We start from the raw sequence: 23,691 nt of genomic DNA on the forward strand, positions 1-23,691 counted from the left end.
ATGATCAGCCATGATCATATTGAATGGCGGTGCAGGCTCGAAGGGTCGAATGGCCTGCTCCTGCACCTATTTTCTATGTTTCTATCTGAAAGGTTGACAAAGGCTGATTTAGGTCCAAATGGAAATGAAAAGTAGATTGTTGTGAGTCTATGGCAAAAGAGTTCACCAGAGACTTCTTTCAGATTAGGATAAAGGGGCTGCCCCACTTGGGCGACCTAATGGGCGAGTTTAGAAGAGTTTGAAAAAATGACATGTTTAAGACCTCCTTCGATTATGTTGAAGACTAGCTTCAACTAGCTATGACTAGCTAGGACTAACTTCAGGAAAATTGGACACCGAATAATGGAGAGTGAAGACGACCTCCTTTGACCTCCCTTCGACTATGATGAAGACTATCTACGACTACCTTCGACTACCTTCGGCCTCTCTCGATTACATGTACGTAGCGGGTTCCTACGTACCCGCTACGTGCATTACATAAGCTCGAATCAGGGGAGAACTCGGGAGAACTCTTGAATTACCTCGTACAGTGGGACAGGCCCTTAAGCAGGACAGGCCCATTAGGTTTGAGCAAATGTGGCCCAGTGCAGCTTCCTGCTCCATCTGCATGACTCACTGACACCGTGCAGGGCTTGTGTGCTGAATTACTAACCTCACTTACTGCACAAGTGGGCTGCTACACCTCTTTGAATGGTTATTGTCTTTCATTGACAAAGCATCAGCCAAATAGGATTTGAAAAATGGTGATGTTTTGTTCACAGCAGAGAGATGAAACAGATTTGGTTGGCTTTATCTCTCCACTGGAAATTTCCATCTTTTGACAAAGCTTAATGGGTTTTGCTTTGTTTTTTTTTGAGTGGGTGAGGGGAGCACATGGTCCTTTGTCAGTAGGGACTGGGTTCGGACATTGCTGGCCTCTGCATTATAGCTTTTCACATCACAAGGCTCAGCAGTAGCGCGAGTCAACATGGGATTGCAGAAATTAGCACTAATGTTTGACTTCCTATGTCTGGGCAATAATACATCCTGTTCCACCCAGAGATCAGTCAGAGTTACATCTGATGCACTGCACCAGTTATTTTTTTTATAATATAATCAAAATAAACTTAACTCAAGTAAAAAAAATATGTACAATACAGGAACTGTGCAAAAAAATCTTCCGACAATCTCGGAGGCCATACATACATTCAATAGTGTTTACACAAGTCACACAATTTTATCCTACGCCCTTGCAACTCATGTGGCCCCCCCTGGCGTGAAATCCCTTCCCTTATTTTGAGGGGCGTCTCCACCACACCCTGCCCCCCATGTCCAGCAGCAGAAGGACCTTAGACTGGTCCTCCCCCACAGAGCCTTGGCGTTGGCTGCACCGAGCTTCAGTGCGTCCCTCAGCACGTACTCCTGCAGTCTGCAGCGGGCCAGTCGGCAACATTCCCCGACAGACATCGCGCTCTGCTGGGAGGTCAACAAAGTTCGGGCAGACCAAAGAGCGTCTTTCACCAAGTTGATGACCTTCCAGCAGCACTCGATGTTATATTCCACTTCTTGATGCCATTATCCTGTTTCATCTGGATAAACGATAACAGCGACTCTGACCAATGAGTCCAGCAATTAACTGTTTCACTTAGGGTCTCGTAAATCAGACAGATCCCAACTTTGGCCCCTTGTATACAATCAATTACATCTCAGTTGAAGGAGGGAATTGCAATACCAAAACTGATGCGTGACTGCGGATTTGACAACTGAAGGATTTCCAGACAAGGGATAAAGGGGCTAGAAATGCCATCACTCTTTTAATAGCATTAATATGATATGTGGATTCTCCCTAATGCTGTTTGCGAAAGTCACATAAAAATAATTTTGCGTAGGAAGGAACTGCAGATGCAGTCTGAAGAAGGATCTCGACCCGAAACGTCACTTATTCCTTTTCTCCAGAGGTGCTGTCTGACCCGCTGAGTTACTCCAGCTTTTTGTGTATATCTTCTGATATCCTGAATGCGTAGGAAGGAACTGCAGATGCTGGTTTAAACCGAAGATTGACACTAAGATTTGGAGTAACTCAGCGGGTCAGACAGCATCTTTGGAGAAAAGGAATAGGTGATGTTTCGGGTTGAGACGCTGTCGAGTTACTCCAGCTTTTTGTGTCTATCTTCTGATATCCTGAATCTGTGCTGTAGTTTTCATGAGGTCAATATACCCATTCGAGATAGTTGGGTGCTGACTCACACACAGAAGAGTGGGCCTCAGTAAGGAAGTGTAGCAACCGTGGTTAATGGGAGCAGAGATCAAACATGAAAACAAAGGCACCATTCCCATCCACATCCTGATTAACTGACATATGCTATTGAGTTGGGAGATGTGAGGTAACGCAGTTGACAATGGTGTTTTGGTAGAAACAGCTTGACAATACTCAATGGGGGACACTTTCCAATTCACAATGATGTCAAATTACGGTCATTAATTTTCATTCATTACCTCACGAAAGGCATTAATCGTTGTTCCGATCGCTCCTTAATGACTAATTACAAGGCAAGTGCCATTTTTGTTCAGCATGAGTAAAGGTTGGCAAATGAGCACAACACTGTGTGGGAAAAATTCTCACATTCATCAGCCATTTGTCACAGTGTTTTCTTAGATAAGTATTCTGACTGTCAACATTGTAATCCAATATCTCTTATTTCGTTTTCCAAGCTGTTCGTGTATTCTCAGTGTAAGGGATGACAGAGAGCTAATTATAGCATAATCATTTCTCCTTTTTTGAGAAGAAAATTAAAGATCCATATTAATTACTGCATTTTAAATGAAAAAAAACGTGGTGTGATAATTTCTTATTGGGAGGTCCCCAGCCTCATCCATTATGTACATACGTGGCTATTTCTCCAGTTTAGAGGGTAAGTGTTGGTAACCAGTTCACTGTGGTAGCATCACGCTCTGTGGAATACTCACATCACTCAACCTCACCATCTGTGCATCTGAACAGTCAGCAGTGCTGAGGTACGTTACAGGAGCTTCATCTTGTTATAAATTCACCGTAACTTTGAAAATTAAGCTATCAACCAGATGATTTCAGCTACAGGATTTCCCCACAGCAACCCTGGCCTCACATTGTTGGAGATAACCCCTCTGACTAACCCACCCTTCCCCCAGTCCTTTACGGTCGTAAGGTCGTAAGTGATAGGAGCAGAATTAGGCCATCAAGTCTACTCCGCCATTCAATCATGTCTGATCTATCTCTCCCTCCTAACCCAATTCTCCTGCCTGCTGACACCTGTACTAATAACTGCTGACACCTGTACTAATCAAGAATCTAGCTATCTCTGCCTTAAGGCCCCGGACGGACCGAGGGTGAACAAAGGAGGAAGATTGAACTTTATCACCTTCCATCACAGTGAGGAATGCTGATTCCACTGTTTATGTTAAACTCTATCATGTATTGTGTTATTTTTTACTTGTGTGGCTGTATGGTAACTCAAATATCGCTGTACCTTAATTGGTGCATGTGACAATAAATGTGAACTAACTAAATGTGAACTTGATCCTGGTGAATAGTAGAGCAGGCTTGAAGGCCCGGAGGTAGCATTCAATACTCCTGTTCCTATTTCTCATGTTCTTGCGCAAAAAACAAAGTGGGACAGGGAGTGGACTGACAATATTTTGGGTTGGAACCGTTCTTCGGTTCAGAGGAATCATAAGGACGTAAGGGATAGGAAGAATTAGGCCATTCAGCTCATCAAGTCTACTCCGCCATTCAATCGTGGCTGATCTATCTCTCTCTCCTTCTCCCCATAACCCTTGACACCCATACTAATCAAGAATCTATCTATCTCTGCCTTAAAAATATTCATTGACTTGGCCTCCACGGCCTTCTGTAGCAAAGAATTCCACAGATTTACCACCATCTGGTGAAATAAATTTCTCCTCATCTGCTTCCTAAAGGAACGTCCTTTAATTCTGAGGCTATGATCTCTAGTCCTAGACTCTCCCACTAGTGGAAACATCCTCTCCACATCCGCTTTATCCAAGCCTTTCACTCTTTGGTGCATTTAGATCTGGTCCCCCCTCATTGTTCTAAACCCCATCAAATGCCCTACAATGCAGTGACTCTTTCCCAGTTCTGCTGAAACACAAACCCATGCTTCTCTTTCCACAGATGCTGCCTGACCTGTTGAGCATTTCTAGTATTTTCTGTTTTTATTGTACCATAATTCTCCTTTGACTTTTCTGATTAGAAAGGTACAGTAAGGAATTCATAGTTTTACTTTCAATTACTGTGTTTCAACAGTGAGTTTACCTCAGCTGCATTGTATTGGTTGAGACAAAGTCTGTACATTTCAAGGACAAGGTGAAATATTGTCCAAAAAAGAAATCTTGATGAAATAAAATCTCTGATTCTTGTAGTTTGTAGTCATAAATGTACATAGCTTAGTTTATTGTCACGTGTACTGAGGTACAGTGAAAAGCGTTTGTTGCGTGCCAACCAGTCAGCAGAAAGACAATACATGGTTACAATCGAGCCATTCACAGTGTGCAGATACATGATAAGGGAATAACGTTTACTACAAGATAAAGCCAGTAAACTCCGATCAAAGATAGTCCGAGGGTCACCAATGAGGTAGATAGTAGGACTACTCTCTAGTTGCTGTAGGATGGTTCAGTTGCCTGATAACAGCTGGGAAGAAACTGGTCCTTGCCAACCACAATGCCCCATCTGAGCTGATCCCATTTGCCCATGTTTGGCTCATATCTATCAGAAACATAGGCAATGCTTCGTCAAAAACCCGAGGATTAGTCTTAATCTTTGATATTAGGCATAAAATCTGTTTCTCGCCCCACAGATGTAGTCTGGCCCGCTGATTATTATTGGAAGCAATTTCTGTTTTTACATCAAATCTCCAGCAACTGTGTTTTTTTTTAATGTTCATTAATCTTCTCTTCTCTCCAGTCCAAGGTGCATTAAACTGGAACTGCAGACACTACATTGCAAATAGATCAAGGCAAAAGATAACGGCTGACTGAAAGACGCATTGCAGAAATCCAGTGTGGAATTGCTGTAAGAAAGGAGGCCAGTCAGTCAATGGGGGAGCAACGGTCTACTCAGCCTATGTGTGGTCTGGAGAAATGGTGAGGAGAACCTGCAGTAATTATTGTCACTGCCGCTTATTTCCCCAGGGGCTAAACAAATGGTTGAAGTTAGACACAAAATGCTGGAGTAACTCAGCGGGACATGCAGCATCTCTGGACAGAAGGAATGGGTGACATTTCGGGTTGAGATCGTTTTTCAGACATGATCGACAACCCCTCCCTACATTTTCCCCCTCCCCCCTCCCATTATCCTCATACCCCAAACCCAACCCAAAGAATGGGGGGTACACAAAAATGCTGGAGAAACTCAGCGGGTGCAGCAGCATCTATGGAGCGAAGGAAATAGGCGGCGTTTCGGGCCAAAACCCTTCTTCAGACTGATGGGGGAAGGAAGGAAAAAGGGAGGAGGATGAGCCCGAGGGCGGGGGGATGGGAGGAGACAGCTCGAGGGTTAAGGAAGTGGAGGAGACATCAAGGGCTAGCAAAATTGGGAGAATTCAACGTTCATGCCAACCGGACGCAAGCAACCCAGGCGGAATATGAGGTGCTGTTCCTCCAATTTCCGGTGTTGCTCACTCAGGCAAGGTCTGTCTTACGATGTTTGTGGCTTCATACCTAGACATTTCTAGCCCGCACGCATGTAACCACGTCCCCTCCCCCCTCCCTCAGCTTCCATGAAACACAGGCGAGAAGCAAAATAAAAATATGAAAAGGAAAACCAGTGCCAAGTGAGAGAAAATATTCTTCGCCATCACCTTATGTAATTAGACCTAGTCCAGGAGATCATGTTGGCTGCGTGGTCTTCAGGTATTCATTAATTGACCTTGTATGTTAGTGATCACTGGCCCAGCCAAAAATAGGGCCAGTTACCTGTAAGCAGGCAGAGTGTCACCAAACACACACACACGCGCACGGTCACACACACATGTGTGCGCACACAGCTGACACACACACAGAAACACACACACGCACACGCTCATACACGTGTGCGCACACAGCTGACACATGTGTAAGCACACAGCTGACACATACTCAGACACACACACGCACGCACACACACATGCTCGTGCTCACACACACATGCGCACACACGCACACACATAGCTGACACACAAATGCACACACGCACACACACACACACACACACACACACACACACACACACACACACACACACACACACACACGTACGTACACACGTGCACACGTACACACACACACACACACACACACACACACACACACACACACACACACACACACACACACACACACACACACACCACACACACACACACACACACACACACACACACACACACACACACACACACACACACACACACAGAGCTTTTAGAAGCTCACTATCCCCCTGCAAAAAAACTCCCTGATATCTAAATTAATTCCAATCATTCATAGTCTAACTCTCTGGAACTCCTCCAATATGTCAATGTAAATTAGCCCAACTCAGCAGGAAATTCAGTCCTATAAGCACCTTTTCCGACAGTACCTCTAAATCCAAAGGAGATAGTGCAATCAGATACAATTAAATGGGCAAGGCATAAAAACCAATGGTCCTAATGTGGATAAATGGGATTAATTTAGATGGGCAAAAGAGTCAGTATAGATATACTGGACAGAAGGGCCTATTTATATCACTCTGTGACTATGATTCCATAGTATTCTAAAAGTAAACAATGTCAGTTTTTCAAGTCATCTGTGAAGGCAAATATTTTAAGATGGACTTCTGCTGATAACTCTCCTTTGTCCCATATCAACCATCACGTGAACACATTGCACTTGAGGTAGATGGGCCAAATAAATTCACAGCACTACAAGGTGTAGCACAATAGGGTAGTTGGTGGAGTCTCTGCCTCCCAACTCCAGCCACCCGGGTTCAATCCTCCGCCCGGTGCTGTCTGCGTGGAGTTTATACGTTCTCCCAGCAACCTCATGGGTTTCCTCCAGGTGCTCCAGTTTCCTCCCACATCCCGAAGACTTACAGGTTGGTTGATTATTTGGCTACAATGAATAATCTCTGGTGAAAAGGTGAGTGACTGAATCTAAGAAATGTTACATAGAAACATAGAAAATAGGTGCAGAAGGAGGCCATTCGACACTTCGAGCCAGCACCGCCATTCATTGTGATCATGGCTGATCGTCCCCAATCAATAACCCATGCCTGCCTTCTCCCCAAATCCCTTGATTCCACTAGCCCCTAGAGCTCTATCTAATTCTCTCTTAAATCCATCCCGTGACTTGACCTCCACTGCCCTCTGTGGCAGGGAATTCCACAAATTCACAACTCTCTGGGTAAAAAAGTATTTTCTCACCTCAGTCTTAAATGGCCTCCCCTTTATTCTAAGACTGTGGCCCCTCGTTTCTGGACTCGCCCAAAATTGGGAACATTTTTCCATGTTAATGGGAACGTGGGGTGGAGGGGGTGGGGAAAGGTGAATAAAACAGGATTAGTGTAGATGGGTGTTTGTTGGACAGTATAGACTTGTTGTGCCGAAGGGCCTCTTTCAGTACTGTATGACTATGATGTTAAAATGCCACAAATCTCCTTGTAAAGCCACATCTGTAAGGTCTAATCCCATAATTGTCCATAATTTCCTCCTCTTGCATCTGCTAAAATATCATCTGCAGTTCACTCCTACACAAAAATAATGATTCTTTGCTCAATTGTTCAATGAAATAATGGTAATGATGTGACACTGAAAGAGTAAAGAATAAAAATAAAAGCGATGAGAAATCAAGTCAAGTCACTTTTATTTCTATAGCACATTTAAAAAACAACTCTCGTTGACCAAAGTGCTGCACATTGGTGGAGGTACCAACGTTATACAACAGTGGTTTATAGATTAAGTACATACATAAATACATACATATAGCCCTCCCTCAGAGGACATCAAGAAAGGCTTGAGAGTAAAGATGAGTTTTAAGTCTCGACTTAAAAGAGTCGATGGAGGGGGCAGTTCTGATGGGAAGAGAAGAGTTGTTAGAGTTGTGTAGGAAGGAACTGCAGATGCTGGTTTAAACTGACGGTAGACACAAAAATCTTAAGTAACAGTGGGTCAGAAAGCATCTCTGGATAAAAGGAATAGGTGACGTTTCAGGTCGAGACTCTTCTTCAGACTGCACCCTCCATTTCTTCCTCAACTGCAGTTTATTTTAAATGGTCTTACCTTCTCCCCAAAATCCATAAACAGAACTGCCCCGGCAGACCCATTGTTTCTGCCTGCTCCTGTCAGACATGAAATAATTGCCTCGACTCCATCCTATCCCCCCTGGTCCAATCTCTCCCAACCTATGCCCAAGATATCTCACATGCCTTTCGACTCTTTAATGACTTCCGCTTTCCGAGCCACCACTCCCTCATCTTTACTATGAATGTTCAGTCACTCTTCACCTCCACCCCCCACCAGGAAGGCCTTAAAGCCCTCCTTTTCTTCCTCGACAGCAGTTTTTTTTTAAACCGCCTGAAGATAGATTTACTAGAATGTTGCCTGGGTTTCAGCAACTAAGTTACAGAGAAAGGTTGAACAAGTTAGGGCTTTATTCTTTGGAGCGCAGAAGGTTAAGGGGGGACTTGATAGAGGTCATTAAAATGATGAGAGGGATAGACAGAGTTGACGTGGATAAGCTTTTCCCACTGAGAGTAGGGAAGATTCAAACAAGGGGACATGACTTGAGAATTAAGGCACAGAAGTTTAGGGGTAACATGAGGGGGAACTTCTTTACTCAGAGAGTGGTGGCTGTGTGGAATGAGCTTCCAGTGAAGGTGGTGGAGGCAGGTTTGTTTTTATCATTTAAAAATAAATTGGATAGTTATATGGACGGGAAAGGTATGGAGGGTTATGGTCTGAACGCAGGTATATGGGACTAGTGGAGAATACGTGTTCAGCACGGACTAGAAGGGTCGAGATGGCCTGTTTCCATGCTGGAATTGTTATATGGTTATATGGTTATAAGTGTCTCGACCCGAAACACCACCTATTCCTTTTCTCCAGAGATGCTGCCTGACCCGCTGAGTTACTCCAGTTTTTTGCATCTATTATATTTACATACTTGTCTTGCTGCTGTAAGAATTTCATTTTCCTGTTTTTGAACATTTGGCAATAAAACACTCGAGATATCGAGTCGCACAGCAAAGATACACTAACTCTACCTCTACCATCTACATCCGTGTAGGTTTTCTTCTTGCGTCTCCATGAACTCTCCACACCCACCCCTCATCCAACTTCCACCCGCCTACATTAATGGCAGTAGCCAATTAGCCCATCACCTCAGATAGACACAAAATGCTGGAGTAATTCAGTTGGTCAGGCAGCATCTCTGGAGTGAAGGAATGGGTGATGTTTCGGGTCGAGACCTTTCTTCAGACTGAAATCACCCATTCATTTTCTCCAGAGATGCTGCCTGTCCCGCTGAGTTACTCTAGCATTATGTGTCTATCTTTGGCGTAAACCAGCACCTGCAGTTTCTTCTTTCACTATCACCTAGCATGCCTTGGGGACGTGAGGGGAAACTGAAGGAGTCAGTCAATTTAGTTTATTGTCACGTGTACAATGAAAAGCTTTTGTTATGTGCTAATCAGTCAACAGAAGGACAATACATGATTACAATCAAGCCATTAAAGGGCCTGTTCCACTTAGGCTATTTTTAGGCGAGTGCCGGTGACTGTCATAGTCGTAGCAGGTAGCCGAAAAAACGGTGACTGGACCCGTCTTCGACATAAAATTTGAAATGGAATCATACTTTAACAAGAAAATATAAACAAAGTCAGCACCGGCGACAACCTACGTCACCTGCCGAAAACGTGCAAACTCCACACAGACAGCACCTGAGATTGCTATTGAACCTGGGAGGCTGGAGCTGTGAGGCAGCAATACTAACTGCTACACCAGAATGTCAACCTTGTTACTAACCTGCAAAGTACCGAATGTAGGGGCGAAAGCTGATTCAATTGTAAAAAATTGAGAGAATTTGATGCTTATCATAAAGGAAATAATTTCTGCAAAGTAGCGAGGGGAAGAATGAAGATTGGGGGAATAATTGGACAGCCATTTCCGTTAACACAGGAATGAAAGGAATACCATCTTTTCTGTGCATTCTCTTATCTAGCAATCTGTTTAAACACAGATTAGCATTCTTCAATTGGGGGAATTGACATCAAAGGAAGATCACTAGTGCTATATGGGGAAGAATGAACAAACACTAATTCCCATAAAAATACTCAGATTTTCCACAGACTAGATTGTGGATGTAAACTGCAGCTATTGAATTGCTAAGTAGTGCTTTAATATGAATCATTTAGGAATTTGCATTTGAATAGGTGCAAATGGAGCCGTTAACCTTCTTTCTCTGCTTTGGGTATGTGTGCATTGGGGGTGGGGTTATGGGTACTTGCAAATATCTCAACCCTTTGAACAGCGGAGCAATTCACTCAGCCTGACTCCAATGTTGTCTCTAGATTCATAGATTCATTTGCAGCACAGAAGCAGGCCCTTCAGCCCAACTCACTTATGCTGTCCAGGATACCTATCGTGTTAATCCATTTGCCTGTGTTTGACCCATATTCTGGTGGTGAATCTGTGGAATTCTTTACCACAGGAACTGTGGAGACCAAGTCAATTGACAGTTTTAAGGCAGGGATGGATAGATTCTTGATTAGTTTGGTATCAGGGGTTATGGGAGAAGGCAGGAGAATTGGCTTAGGAGGGAGAGGTAGATCAGCCATGATTGAATGGCGGAGTAGACTTGATGGGCCAAACGGCCTAATTCTGCTCCTATCACTTATGTCCTTATGATTCCTCTAAACCTTTCCAGTCCGAAGAAAGGTTCTGACCCAAAATATTGTCAGTCCACTCTCTCCACGGTTGCTCCCTGTCCCACTGAGTTCCTCTAACACTTTGTGTTTTGCACAAGAACATGAGAAATAGGAACAGGAGTATTAAATGCCACTCCCGTGCCTTCGAGCCTGCTCCACTATTCACCAGGATCAGGGCTGATTTATCTCAGCAGCACTACCCATTGCAGCAAAATAACAGAAAATGTTGCAATCGCTAATCAGCTCAGATCACATCTGTGGGAAGTGAAATAGAGTCCATGGTTCAGGCCAAAGGCACTTCATCAGAATTTACTTACTTTGGATTTCCAGCATTTGCAAGTTTTTTTTTTCAATTTAGCTATTTTCCACCCCGATCCCCACTTCTCATGATTCCATTAAAGTCCCGAAATCTATCAATCTCTGTTCACAATGAACACAATGAATACGCTTTAATAGGTCTCCAGGGTAGAGATTTCAAAAGGTTCACCACCTTCAACATGAAAAAACCTCTCTGTCTGAAGAAGGGTCTCAGCCCAAAATATCCCCTGTCCATTTCCCTCCACAGATGCTGCCGAACCTGGTGCTATTTTTCCAGCAGTTCAATTTTGCGTTCGACGTCCTAGGATCTGTGATCTCGTGTCCCCATGGAGAAACTTCTCCTCACATTAGTCCTAAACAAACAGCCTACATTTTATTCTAAAGCTGCCCCTCCTTAGCCTCAGACACCCCGACCAGCAGAAACATCCACCCTGCAGGCAAGCTGACTAGCCAAGTATTCAGTCTAAAGAAGGGTCTCGACCCGAAACGTCACCCATTCCTTCTCTATAGAGATGCTGCCTGTCCCGCTGAGTTATTCCAGCATTTTGTGTCTATCAGCCATTTTTTAACCTTTCTATAGTGGAGTGTGGCTGGATGGACTGGGAGTGAGAGGGTTAATGAATGCAACTAGCATTTTACTGATAAAGCACAGTCAGAGTGCTTAATGGGTTAAGGCCCGTTTACTTCTGTTTAGGCTGCAGTAGAAAGCTCTCTCAATCTGTAATTCCTGCTAATTATTCTTGTGGGCCAACCCACCACTGTCACAGGATTGAATGCGCGTAACTGGCTTGAAGCCAGCAAACCACCTCGGCCCGAGCCACAGACACAACAGGCAATCAGTTCAGATAGTTCCCCTTTTTCTCCAAAGGAGCCACCTTGCCTCATAGGAGCGGGAGAGTTGTGGCGATAGCAAAGGCTCTTAAACAAGCGAGGAGGCTGGTGTCTGCTCACAGAGCTGCAGCCTAGGATTCTTACTGCTGCATGCAACAATACATGGCAGGAGTCAGTGTGGAACACTTGGAAGCACCTGCAATCACGCAATCACGGCATCCTCATAGAGGCAGTCCTTCAAGATTGTCTATCTGTTCACTGGCTGGATAGTCTGACATTGTAAAAAATATATATCTCCTGGGACTCCCAACCACACCGGTAAGTACAGAAGGCACGTTTTTTAAAGTCTGTTCTTGCTGATCAGCATCATAGTGATTTACAAGTATTTGGAGTGAATGAGGTTTTTGATTGAGAGTACATTTTACAATGCAATACAATTCAAAATGTTGTGAATATATGGATCACTTCAAAGTGTTTAAGAGTTAATTTTCTTATAAAAGGTTTAGCGAGGTTGAAAGGGAACTGTTGGGGTGCAAGTGTGATGTGGCTAACTGGTGTCTGTATGGGTCGGGTAATGGAATATGCTGGGCCATAATGTGAAGCTCAAGTTGATTGTTGGGGAGGTACTGATGTACTGGCAGCCTCACAGACTGACATGAAGGAGAAATGGGAGGGGGCGGACTGAATGTCGCCGCGCTGTTTGGGAGTGAAGGGGCACAGACTGAATCCCGTGCGACATCATTGGGAAGGGGAGGTGACGAATAGTCAACCTCCGACAAACGGAGAAAAGCAAGTGGGCACGTGATGGGATTGCCCGTCTATTTCAGAGCAAATGTGTAGCAAGCTGCTGCAGATGCTGCTTTAAACCGAAGATAGACACAAAATGCTGGAGTAACTCAGCGGGTCAGGCAGCATCTCTGGAGGGGATGAATGGGTCGAGACCCTTCTTCAGTCTGAACAAGGGTCTCGACCCGAAAAGTCACCAATTCCATCTCTCCAGAGATGCTACCTGGCCCGCTGAGTTATTCCAGCTTTTGTGTTTACTATTTAAGAACAAGGTGGATATTGGTTTAAATGGGCAGATCCAGCTGGATGTTATTTTTCTTTCCTCATTAACAAACAATTGAGGGTTAAAACGGAGGAACCAACACTGCCTGTATATTCATAGGCTGTGAGCAGATAATACCTCGCCACTAAGCATGTATTCACATTGAATGCCCTTCATCCTTTATTTCCACTTCACTTTTAGGATTTAGATATTGCTTACACAACTTGCATATATTGCCCATCCCAAATAGCCTTCTGATGTTGGTAAGGAACCATCATCTTGAATCATTGCATTCCTTCTGCAGTGTTGTTCGGAAGGAAATCCCAGGGTTTAGGCTTAGCCACAACAAAGGAACAGCGATTTGTTGATGAAATGGTAAATTCTTCTGGAGACGTTGCCTGTTCTTATTGGGAGAAGTGGCGTGGTTTACTGAAAAGCTAGAACAATGAAGGTCATCCAGAACCAGAGAAGGAAGTTAAAATAGACCCTCTTTACACCTTGGCCTAGGTGGGCCAGGCATGACCAATGGAAGAAACAAAATGCAAAGGGTCAGCACTAAATGCACCAGCTGGCAACATTCTTTAGCACACTCAGCTCCCCATGGAAGGAAATGAAAGCAGAGAATTTCTTAAGTGATGAGGAATTGAAAACTGTTGTTGTTTGAAGGGACCTGGGTGTCCTTGTACACGTATCATTGAAAGGTTTGTGATGTTTGATGGCTATACTTTGTGTATAAGATAAGGCAAACTCTGTTTCTGGCATTTGAGTAATTACACCCTAAACTCGTGTTGATTTAAGTGAGAAATGACAGAGGCAGGGGCACCATGGCCACCCTTCTAACCCCATGCAAGTCTACAATGTTTACAGGGCTCACCTCCCTCAATGTGTTAGAACACTTGCCCAGGTGGAGACTGGGTAGGGTACAGGAAGGCATTTAGGTTGTGGGGAGCAGGCGGCTGTGGATGATTAAAGGCAGGAACTTAGGGAAGAACTAGAGCTAATCCCTAATGGTAGAAGAATGAGCACTGCTGTGGACATTCCACTGAGTATAACATTCTCTGATGTGTGGACCTCTACAGTGCTGGGGCCTGATGGACACCAACTCTCCGACACCTCCTCATACCTCCCCTTCGACCATGATCCCACAGATGATCACATCATGGTCAGGCTGCATTTTGGGCACCACATCTGAGGAAGGATAATAATAATAATAATAATACATTTTATTTATGGGCGCCTTTCAAGAGTCTCAAGGACACCTTACAAAAATTTAGCAAGTAGAGGAAAAACATGTAAGGGGAATGAAATAAATAGTAGAGACATGACTAGTACACAAATTAAAGACAGAATTCAATTCAAAACACAATATGAGGCAATTCAAGCACAGATGAAAAGGGAGGGGGGCGTGGGGCTAAGGATAGGCAGAGGTGAACAGATGGGTCTTGAGGCGGGACTGGAAGATGGTGAGGGACACGGAATTGCGGATCAGTTGGGGGAGGGAGTTCCAGAGCCTGGGAGCTGCCCTGGAGAAGGCTCTGTCCCCAAAACTGCGGAGGTTGGATTTGTGGATGGAGAGGAGACCGGCTGATGTGGATCTGAGTAGGGGGAGAGGAGGTCAGTGAGATATGGGGGGGCCAGATGGTGGAGGGCTTGTTGGCTCTGGAGAGGATCCAGAGAGGAGGTTTACAAAAATGATCCCAGGAATCAATGGGTTCAATCTGATGAGCGTTTGACGGCACTGGGCCTGTACTCGCTGGAGTTTATAAGAATGAGGGGGACCTCATTGAAACATACCAAATAGTGAAAGGCTTGGATAAAGTGGATGTGAAATGGATGTTTCCACTAGTGGGAGGGTCTAGGACCAGAGGTCATAGCCTCAGAATTAAAGGATGTTCCTTTCGGAAGGAGATGAGGAGAAAGTTATTTAATCAGAGGGTGGTGATTTTGTGTAATTCCTTGCCACAGAACACTATCAATGGATATTTTTAAGGCAGAGATAGATAGATTGATTTGTGATTAGTATGGGTGTCAGGGGTTATGGGGAGAAAGCAGGAGAATGGGGTTAGGAGGAAGAGATAGATCAGCTTTGATTAAAATGGATTATGTAGAACTATAGAATAAAAGCATCAAATGTTCAGGAGGACCGGTGGTGTCCGTGGAGATAAAAACAACAATTTAATTGGTGGGATTGGCATTGATGTAGTCTCTATGATTAAACAGTGCCAACTAGTTGCCTTGCTCTCTCCAATAAATAACATAAAAAAAAAAAATTCTTCTACTAGTTTCTCACCCTAATCCACTCTGTGGAGAATTTTGTTTTTGCAATTTACCATTCAGGTGCTACAAAGAAGTGACATTCACATCAATTAACCATATAACCATATAACAATTACAGCACGGAAACAGGCCATCTCGACCCTTCTAGTCCGTGCCGAATACGTATTCTCCCCTAGTCCCATACACCTGTGTTCAGACCATAACCCTTCATACCTTTCCCGTCCATATAACTATCCAATTTATTTTTAAATGATAAAAACGAGCCTGCCTCCACCACCTTCACTGGAAGCTCATTCCACACAGCCACCACTCTCTGAGTAAAGAAGTTCCCCCTCATCTTACCCCTAAACTTCTGTCCCTTAATTCTCAAGTCATGCCCCTTGTTTGAATCTTCCCTACTCTCAGTGGGAAAAGCTTATCCATGTCAACTCTGTCTATCCCTCTCATCATTTTAAAGACCTCTATCAAGTCCCCCCTTAACCTTCTGCGCTCCAAAGAATAAAGCCCTAACTTGTTCAACCTTTCTCTGTAACTTAGTTGCTGAAACCCAGGCAACATTCTAGTAAATCTCCTCTGTACTCTCTCTATTTTGTTGACAATTAGTTCTTCAGAGACCAGTTCTTCAGTTTACAATCCCCAATAAAGAAGTTGATGGAATATCTGGTAGGTAGTCGCTGCTGGTTTACACACCAAGCCTCTATTGCACAGATTGCGTCCATTATCCACATACTAGCAGTAATTTGGCACACAGGCTTATTATGTAGCCTGACAAAAACCACATCCCCAGTGAGCAATGGTAGGCTTCATAAATAAATCTCCGCCCTGTACAGCAAATGAACAATCTGCTCTCTTGGCAGAGTCAAATGCAGGCTCGGTAAATGTGGACATAAAAGGCTTATAGAAAGGTTTTGCATTTTACGGGGCCTTGTATGAAGCTCATCACCGCCAATGAGGTCAAGTTTGTAGTGGAAGAAATGGCGGACTCTGTATGCACTGTAGGGAATAGTACACCATTGTCCTGAATTTAGATCGTGCAGAAAAATGTGAAAAGTAATGGAAATTTGGAGACTGCCTGTACGTCTGAAATCTTCCTTCTGAATTCCCCATTTGTCCAACATGTATACATGTGGTGGGGAGCACAGACATGGACATTGGCACCTGCCAGCAACTACTGCACAGCTGGGCATCACGCCTGAGACTTTCATCAACGCTTGGCGGACCGCACTGTCCTCAGGTGCCCTGCATATAAGCAGATCTTCACAATGTAAAGTGTGGTCTGTTTCAGAGTTACATGGAGCGATCCTGCCTGGTCAGGTCCCAGTCCAATATTGAAGGGTGGTTTAAGGTGGGCTCCCTGTAAGGAAAGTGTAAATATGATTTGCCTTTAATATAAGAGCTGAGAGCATTTAATTGTCATATGTACCCACAACAGAACAATGAGATTTGTATTTACAGGTGCATTAAATGCCTGCAACTATACATAGATAATATATAATAAACAAAAGATCCACACATGAATAATGCCAATACTAGAGCAATAATCCCAATACTAGTTCCTACCCGCAGACCCGCACCCCCAGTGAGAGCCCCATCACGCCCCCCATTCACAATCTCTGCTCCTAGAACCTAATGTACAAAATCGTATCTTGATACCAACACTTGTGTGGATCCAACCCATGCACAGTATCTTTATGAAGTATTTCACTTTGTATGTTATCTCTTCCATTCACCAAGATTATCTACAACTGTCCTTCAAATAAGAATATTTATCAACCCTAAACATCCTCTTTCGTTGTTCAGCCCAGCGTGTTATCAACATCCTGATGGGTTGTTAGTTGGAAAGTATCAACAACAGCCAAATCAAACAGATTGTGACACACCCTTCATTCTCTCCCAATCAGTCTTGCGTGTCAGCAGTTCCAGTCATGTGGCTCACAGTAAAAGTGAACAGTTAATCACTGGTCAGGGTTTTATTTTTTGTTGTTTAAACGGGTCACATGCTGTAGTTTTTACATTTACCATCCTTGGCTTCAGATCATTATAATTCATATCTAGCAAACTATCATACAATTGTAATTCCATCCTACAGGCTGGCAAACAAATATGCTCACTTTAATCTTCTGTTGTAAATTAATCAATTGAATTCTTGTGGCCATTAGTATGGCCTGGCCTGCCCCTCCCCCCCCCCCCCCCCCCCCCCCCCCCCCCCCCCCCCCCCCCCCCCCCCCCCCCCCCCCGCCAAACAAAAGCCTGAGAGTTTCCATTTCATGGACATTGCAATCATTTGTTTAGGTTTATGGGCATTTCAATTGTATTTCCTTTTCATCTAAATGCATTTGGCCAAGTAGACTGACTAACATTATAATAAAAACTGAAATTACTGGAAACACACAACAAATCAGGCAGCATCTGTGCAAATGGGGACCACAGTTTACGATAAAGATGACAAGTCTTTGAGTCCAAGGAGAACAACAGTTAATGATGAAGATAAAGACTCTTTGAGCAACAAAATTAGCGAGTTGGCCAAACAACCTGCTATTGTGCTATAGTAGCTTGTCTTCTTCTTCTTTTGTGTGGCGTGCACAGCCTAAAGTTGTAGGACAACTTGTTCTATTTGATCTTCCGTTTGTGCACGTCGAGTTGATTGCATTAGTCGAAACAGGGCGGACCACGTGGAGGTTGCAATCTTCCACCCCATTAGCTTGTCATTCTCTGATGCTGAATGTGTCCATCAATATATGTTTCTTTTCTCCCCACCGCGACTCTCAGTCTGAAGAAGGGTCTCGACCCGAAACGTCACCCATCCCTTCTCTCCGGAGATGCTGCCCGCCCCGCTGAGTGACTCCGGCATTTTGTGTCTATCTTCAATATAAGTTTCACTTCTGATTTCCAACGCTCGCAGTTACTTCTGCTGTTTCCTGAACAGTTCCCCAATCCTGGTCCCCACCAATTTAAGGGAGGAGAGAGGCAGCGGTGGTGGATGGCCGAGTCATGGAGAAATCGTGGATGGATTCAGGCTCTTTCTGTGCACCAGGTCCACGCTGACCACCAATCACACACTTACACTGATTCTACATTTTTTAATCCTTCTACATTCTCACTAATTCCTCCCAGATGTACTCCTACAAACTAGGGGCAATTGACAGAGGCCAATTAACAACCAACCCACACACACATCCTTGGGATGAGGGAGAAAACTGGAGATATGTAGGAAGGAAAACTGGAGCACCTGAAAGAAGCCCACCCAGTCTCAGAGGAAATGTGCTGCATAGACAACACTTCATGTCAGAATTGAGCCCCATGTCCCATGCACCATGGGGCTGTGTCTCTCAATCAACCTTTATTGTCATCTTGCAAGCAACAGTTGTTACAGTGCAAAATGAAAAGACGTTTCCCAGTGAATAGCAGAGCATCGCACATGAAATTTAAACACTTCACACATAATAACACTAAAAACAATCCAGTCCCTGATGGAACAGTATAAATAGTTAAAAGCAGGTAAAAAAAACACAATGTTAAAATTCAATAAATCAATCATAAAGATGTCCGGGGCCGCTGATTTGAGTGGCCAGTGCCAGTATTAAAGTGTCCGTGCCAGCCGCAGAGTCAAGTCAAGTGACTGTGGGTGCAGAGTGACTGTTTAGCAGCCTCAAGCCTGTGGTAGAAGCTGTTTAGCAGCCTCGTGTCCGGCTTTGATGCTACGATATCTCTTGCTGATGGCAGGAGATCCAGGTGTGCGTGGAGGGGGTGCAGTTTTTCCTTGGCAATTCTCTGTGCTTTCTTCAGACAGCGGCTCTGGAACAGTTCTTGTACCGAGGGTAGGGAGACGCCAATGATCCTCTCTGCTCCCCTCACTACCCTCTGCAGCCTTCCTGTCCGAACAGTTGCAGGTGGAGTACCACGTATTTATGCAGTACGTGAGTACAGACTCCACCGTGCCCCTGTAGAAAGTCCTGAGGATGTTGGTGGGGAGTGAGGCCTGTTTTAGTTTCCTCAGGAAGTGCAGTCGCTGATGGGCCCGTTTGACGGTCCCAGTGGTGTTCCTGGACCAGGTGAGGCTGTCCGTTATCTGAACCACTGCCAGCTTGGAAATCAGGGGTCAGCATACTATAGGATATGGAGAAAGGATAATGCAGAATACTAATGTACAAATTAAATAGAACAAACAAATACAGCTCCAGAACCTTAATTAGTAATGGTTTCTGTCGGATCTGAGGAAGTACTTTAGTCTGAGAAGTTTACACATGACAAGTTAAAGATAGCTCGGTGGAGGCAAAAAGCCGGGATCAATTAGTTGCAATAATGCGAGGGCCAGGGGGACCATGCTGAATGGATCAATTACGACACAATGAGCTGGTGTAACTCAGCATCTCCAGAGAACATGCATAGATGACGTTTGGGTCAGGCCACTTCTTCAGAAAATTAAGACATGTTGGTTTAATCCGAAGCTGGAGTAACTCAACGGGACAGGCAGCATCTGTGGGGGAATGCGGGATGCTTCAGGTCGAGACCCTTCTTAAGACATGTTGATTGACATGCTTCAACATCAGTATTTGTAATCTGTTTTGTGGCTACAGGGTCAGAGCTTCAGGGTCAGGGCCCCACTAGGTCATGACTGACCATGGATGATGCATCCTAGTTGTTGGCTGCTTGCTCCAACCTCAGCTGGAGCAGCGTCGTTTGTGGCTGAAGACACCAATGTGGGAGTGACATTCTCTGTGGCAAAGGTCACATTTGTGTGTGTGGTCTCTGGTTTGTTGAAATTGCTGCGCTCCTTTCAGCGCGCCCTCTTGTCTGCCGCTGCGTTCAACAGTTTCTCTTCCCCGTTTTGAGATGTTGGTTCAGGCTACCTCTCCACCTCGTGCGGTCAGCTGCACCGTTTGGCCTAACCCGTCCCTGCTGAGCGAGTTGCTTAACCGAGCTAGTCCAAGTTGTCTGTGGTCGTGTTTCGACCCGAAACGTCGCCTATTTTCTTCGCTCCATAGATGCTGCTGCACCCGCTGAGTTTCTCCAGCAATTTTGTGTACCCAAGTTGCCTGTGCCTGGCTCGCATCTCTTCAAACCTTTCCTAACCATGTAACTCTCCAAGAGTCCTAATTAAATGTTGTCATTGTACCAATTGTATCCAGGGTGATATGGTGATGCAGTGGTGGAGTTGCTGCCTTACAGTGCCAGTGGTATGAATATCATAGAAACATAGAAACATAGAAATTAGGTGCAGGAGTAGGCCATTCAGCCCTTCGAGCCTGCACCGCCATTCAATATGATCATGGCTGATCATCCAACTCAGTATCCCGTACCTGTACCCTCTGATCCCCTTAGCCACAAGGGCCACATCTAACTCCCTCTTAAATATAGCCAATGAACTGGCCTCGACTACCCTCTGCGGCAGAGAGTTCCAGAGATTCACCACTCTCTGTGTGAAAAAAGTTCTCCTCATCTCGGTTTTAAAGGATTTCACCCTTATCCTTAAGCTGCGACCCCGTTTCCTGGACTTCTCCAACACCGGGAGCACTCTTCCTGCATCTAGCCTGTTCCAACCCCTTAAGAATTTTGTAAGTTTCTATAAGATCCCCTCTCAATCTCCTAAATTCTAGAGAGTATAAACCAAGTCTATCCAGTCTTTCTTCATAAGACAGTCCTGACATCCCAGGAATCAGTCTGGTGAACCTTCTCTGCACTCCCTCTATGGCAATAATGTCCTTCCTCAGATTTGGAGACCAAAACTGCACGCAATACTCCAGGTGTGGTCTCACCAAGACCCTGTACAACTGCAGTAGAAACTCCCTGCTCCTATACTCAAATCCTCAAATCCTCTTGCTATGAAATCCTCTTGAAATCGATTTCTCTCACTTCACGTAGCCCTGGCATTCCCTCTCCCTCTATCCCTCCCCCACCCAAGTCGCACTAGCTGGGTGCTGTGTGTATGGAGTTTGTACGTTCTCCCTGTGACCGCGTGGGTTTTACCCGGGTGATCCGGTTTCCTCGCACACTCCAAAGACTTACAGGTTTGTAGGTGGTCAATGTTTGTAATTGTAAATGGTCCCTAGTGAGTGTAGGATAGTGTTAGTGTGCGGGGATCGCTGGTCAGCACGGATTCCACACTGCATCAAAACTTTAAAAAAACTAAAACATCTACCACTTCCTCTGGCAGCTCGGTCTATGTACCCCACAAATGAAAAAAATGCTCTTTTTAAATCCTTTCACTCTCACCTTAAACCTTTGCTCTCTATTTTTAGAATCCCCTACCTAGGGGAAAAGATTGTGGCTATTTATCCCCCTTATGATTTTATACTTCCCCATAAGGTCACCCCTTAGCCTCCTGCGCAGTAGGTGGGAAAACTTAGCCCATCAAACCTCTCTGTGTAACTCAAGCTATCCGGACCTGGTAACACCCTCTTGAAACTTTTTTGTGCCCTTTCCAGTTTAATGACATCCTTTCTATAAGAAACGAGAGATATAGACAGTGATGTGGAGAGGTAAAGAACAATGAATGAAAGATATGCAAAAAACTAATGATGATAAAGGAAACAGGCCATTGTGAGCTGTTTGTAGGGGGAAAATGAGAAGCTAGTGCGATGGGTGGGGGAGGGATGGACTGAGAGGGAATGCCAGGGCTACGTGAAGTGAGAGAAATCAATATTCATACCACTGGGCTGTAAGGAGGAACTGCAGATGCTGGTTGAAATCGAAGATAGCTGGAGTAACTCAGCGGGACAGGCAGCATCTCTGGAGAGAAGGAATGAATGACGTTTCAGGCCGCGACCCTCAGAAGGGTCTCCAGAGATGCCGGCTGTCCCGCTGAGTTACTCCAGCTTTCTGTGTCTATCCACTGGGCTGTAAGCGGCTCAAGCAAAATATGAGATGCTGTTCCTCCAATTTGCGTTTAGCCTCACTCTGACAATGGAGGATACTGAGGACAAAAAGGTCTGTGTAGGAATGGGAAGGAGAATTAAAGTGCTCAGCAACCGGGAGATCAGGTTGGTTCAGGCGGGCTGAGCAAAGATGTTCCGCGAAATGATCGTCCAGTCTGTGTTTGGTCTCGCCGATGCATAAGAGTCCACATCTTGAACAATGGGTACACATTAGATCAGGTTGGAGGAGGTGCAGGTGAGCCTCTGCCTAACCCGAAAGGACTGACGTGGTCCCTGGACAGAGTGGAGGGAGGAGGTATAGCGAGAGGTGTGGCATCTTTTACGGTTGCTGGAGAAGGTACCTGGGGAAGGGGTGTTTGGGTGGGCAGGGATGAGTAAACCAGGGAGTAGCGGCGGGAACGGTCTCGGCAGAAGGCGGATAGGGGTGGAGATGGGAAAATGTGGCTAGTGGTGGGATCCCGTTGGAGGTCGTGGAAATTTCGGAGGATTATGTGTTGTATGCGATGGCTGATGGGGTGGAAGGAAAGGACTAGGGGGAGCAAGGGCGGAACTGTGGGGTACCGAGGAGACACGAGTGAGGGCCTCATGTATCCAATGGATTAGTTCACTTGGATCCTATGTGATTTAATCTTCCAGAGCAGCCTACCATGTGGTACATTGTCAAAGGCCACGTGGACAATGTCAAATACATTGTGCTCATCAATCACATTGATTACCTCTTTAAAACACTCAATCAAATTGGTGAGACACAGTTTCTCCACCCACAAAGCTTTACCGACTATCCCTAATCAGTCCTTGCCTTGCCAAATGCTGGTAGATCCTGTTGATCGGAATCTCAAATTTAGGGGTTTTACCATTACAACAGCCCACTCATTTCAGAAATACTGCATTAATGTGTAAATGCAAATTCTCTTTTGATAAAATCAAGGCTCTGGTAACACCCATGACAATGTGACCTTAAAAAGCCACAGGTGATCAGATCCTTTAATCTGAAGGCACCTCCACCATGGACATAGGGTCTCGACCCGAAACGTCGCCTATTTCCTTCGCTCCATAGATGCTGCTTCACTCACTGAGTTTCTCCAGCATTCTTGTCTACCTCCAGCATGGACATGTATGTCTGCTGACACTGCTATAGATTGCAGACTGCAGGTCCACCTTTAACACCGCCATGCGTGTGCCGTTCATTTAAAGGCCCAGTTACAACATGGAATCCTTTTTGCACATCGTGGCCACTGAGCAATTGTAAAATGTACAACCAGTAGGCGGCACAGTGGCCAGAGATCTGGGTTCGATCCTGACCACGGGTGCTGTCTGTATGGAGATTGCATGCTCTCGCTGTGACCGCGTGGGTTTCATCCTGGTGCTCTGGATTCCTCCTACATCCCAAAGACGTGCGGGTTTATAGGTTAATTGGCCTCTAAATT

The 23,691-nt window shown here is 44.9% G+C and overlaps 1 protein-coding gene across 1 annotated transcript in view; it reads left to right on the forward strand.

Moving 5' to 3' along the window:
- Window positions 1-11,649: 11,649 nt before the first annotated feature.
- Window positions 11,650-23,691, forward strand: part of LOC129708592 (ras association domain-containing protein 8-like) — a 52,613-nt gene continuing 40,571 nt past the window's right edge. Inside the window, exon 1 of the mRNA XM_055654420.1 lies at window positions 11,650-12,382. The gene's annotated coding sequence lies outside the window, so the exon portion shown is untranslated. The remainder of the gene's footprint in view (window positions 12,383-23,691) is intronic.

The sequence above is a fragment of the Leucoraja erinacea genome, chromosome 24 (genome assembly GCF_028641065.1).
Source record: "Leucoraja erinacea ecotype New England chromosome 24, Leri_hhj_1, whole genome shotgun sequence".
Taxonomy (NCBI): domain Eukaryota; kingdom Metazoa; phylum Chordata; class Chondrichthyes; order Rajiformes; family Rajidae; genus Leucoraja; species Leucoraja erinaceus.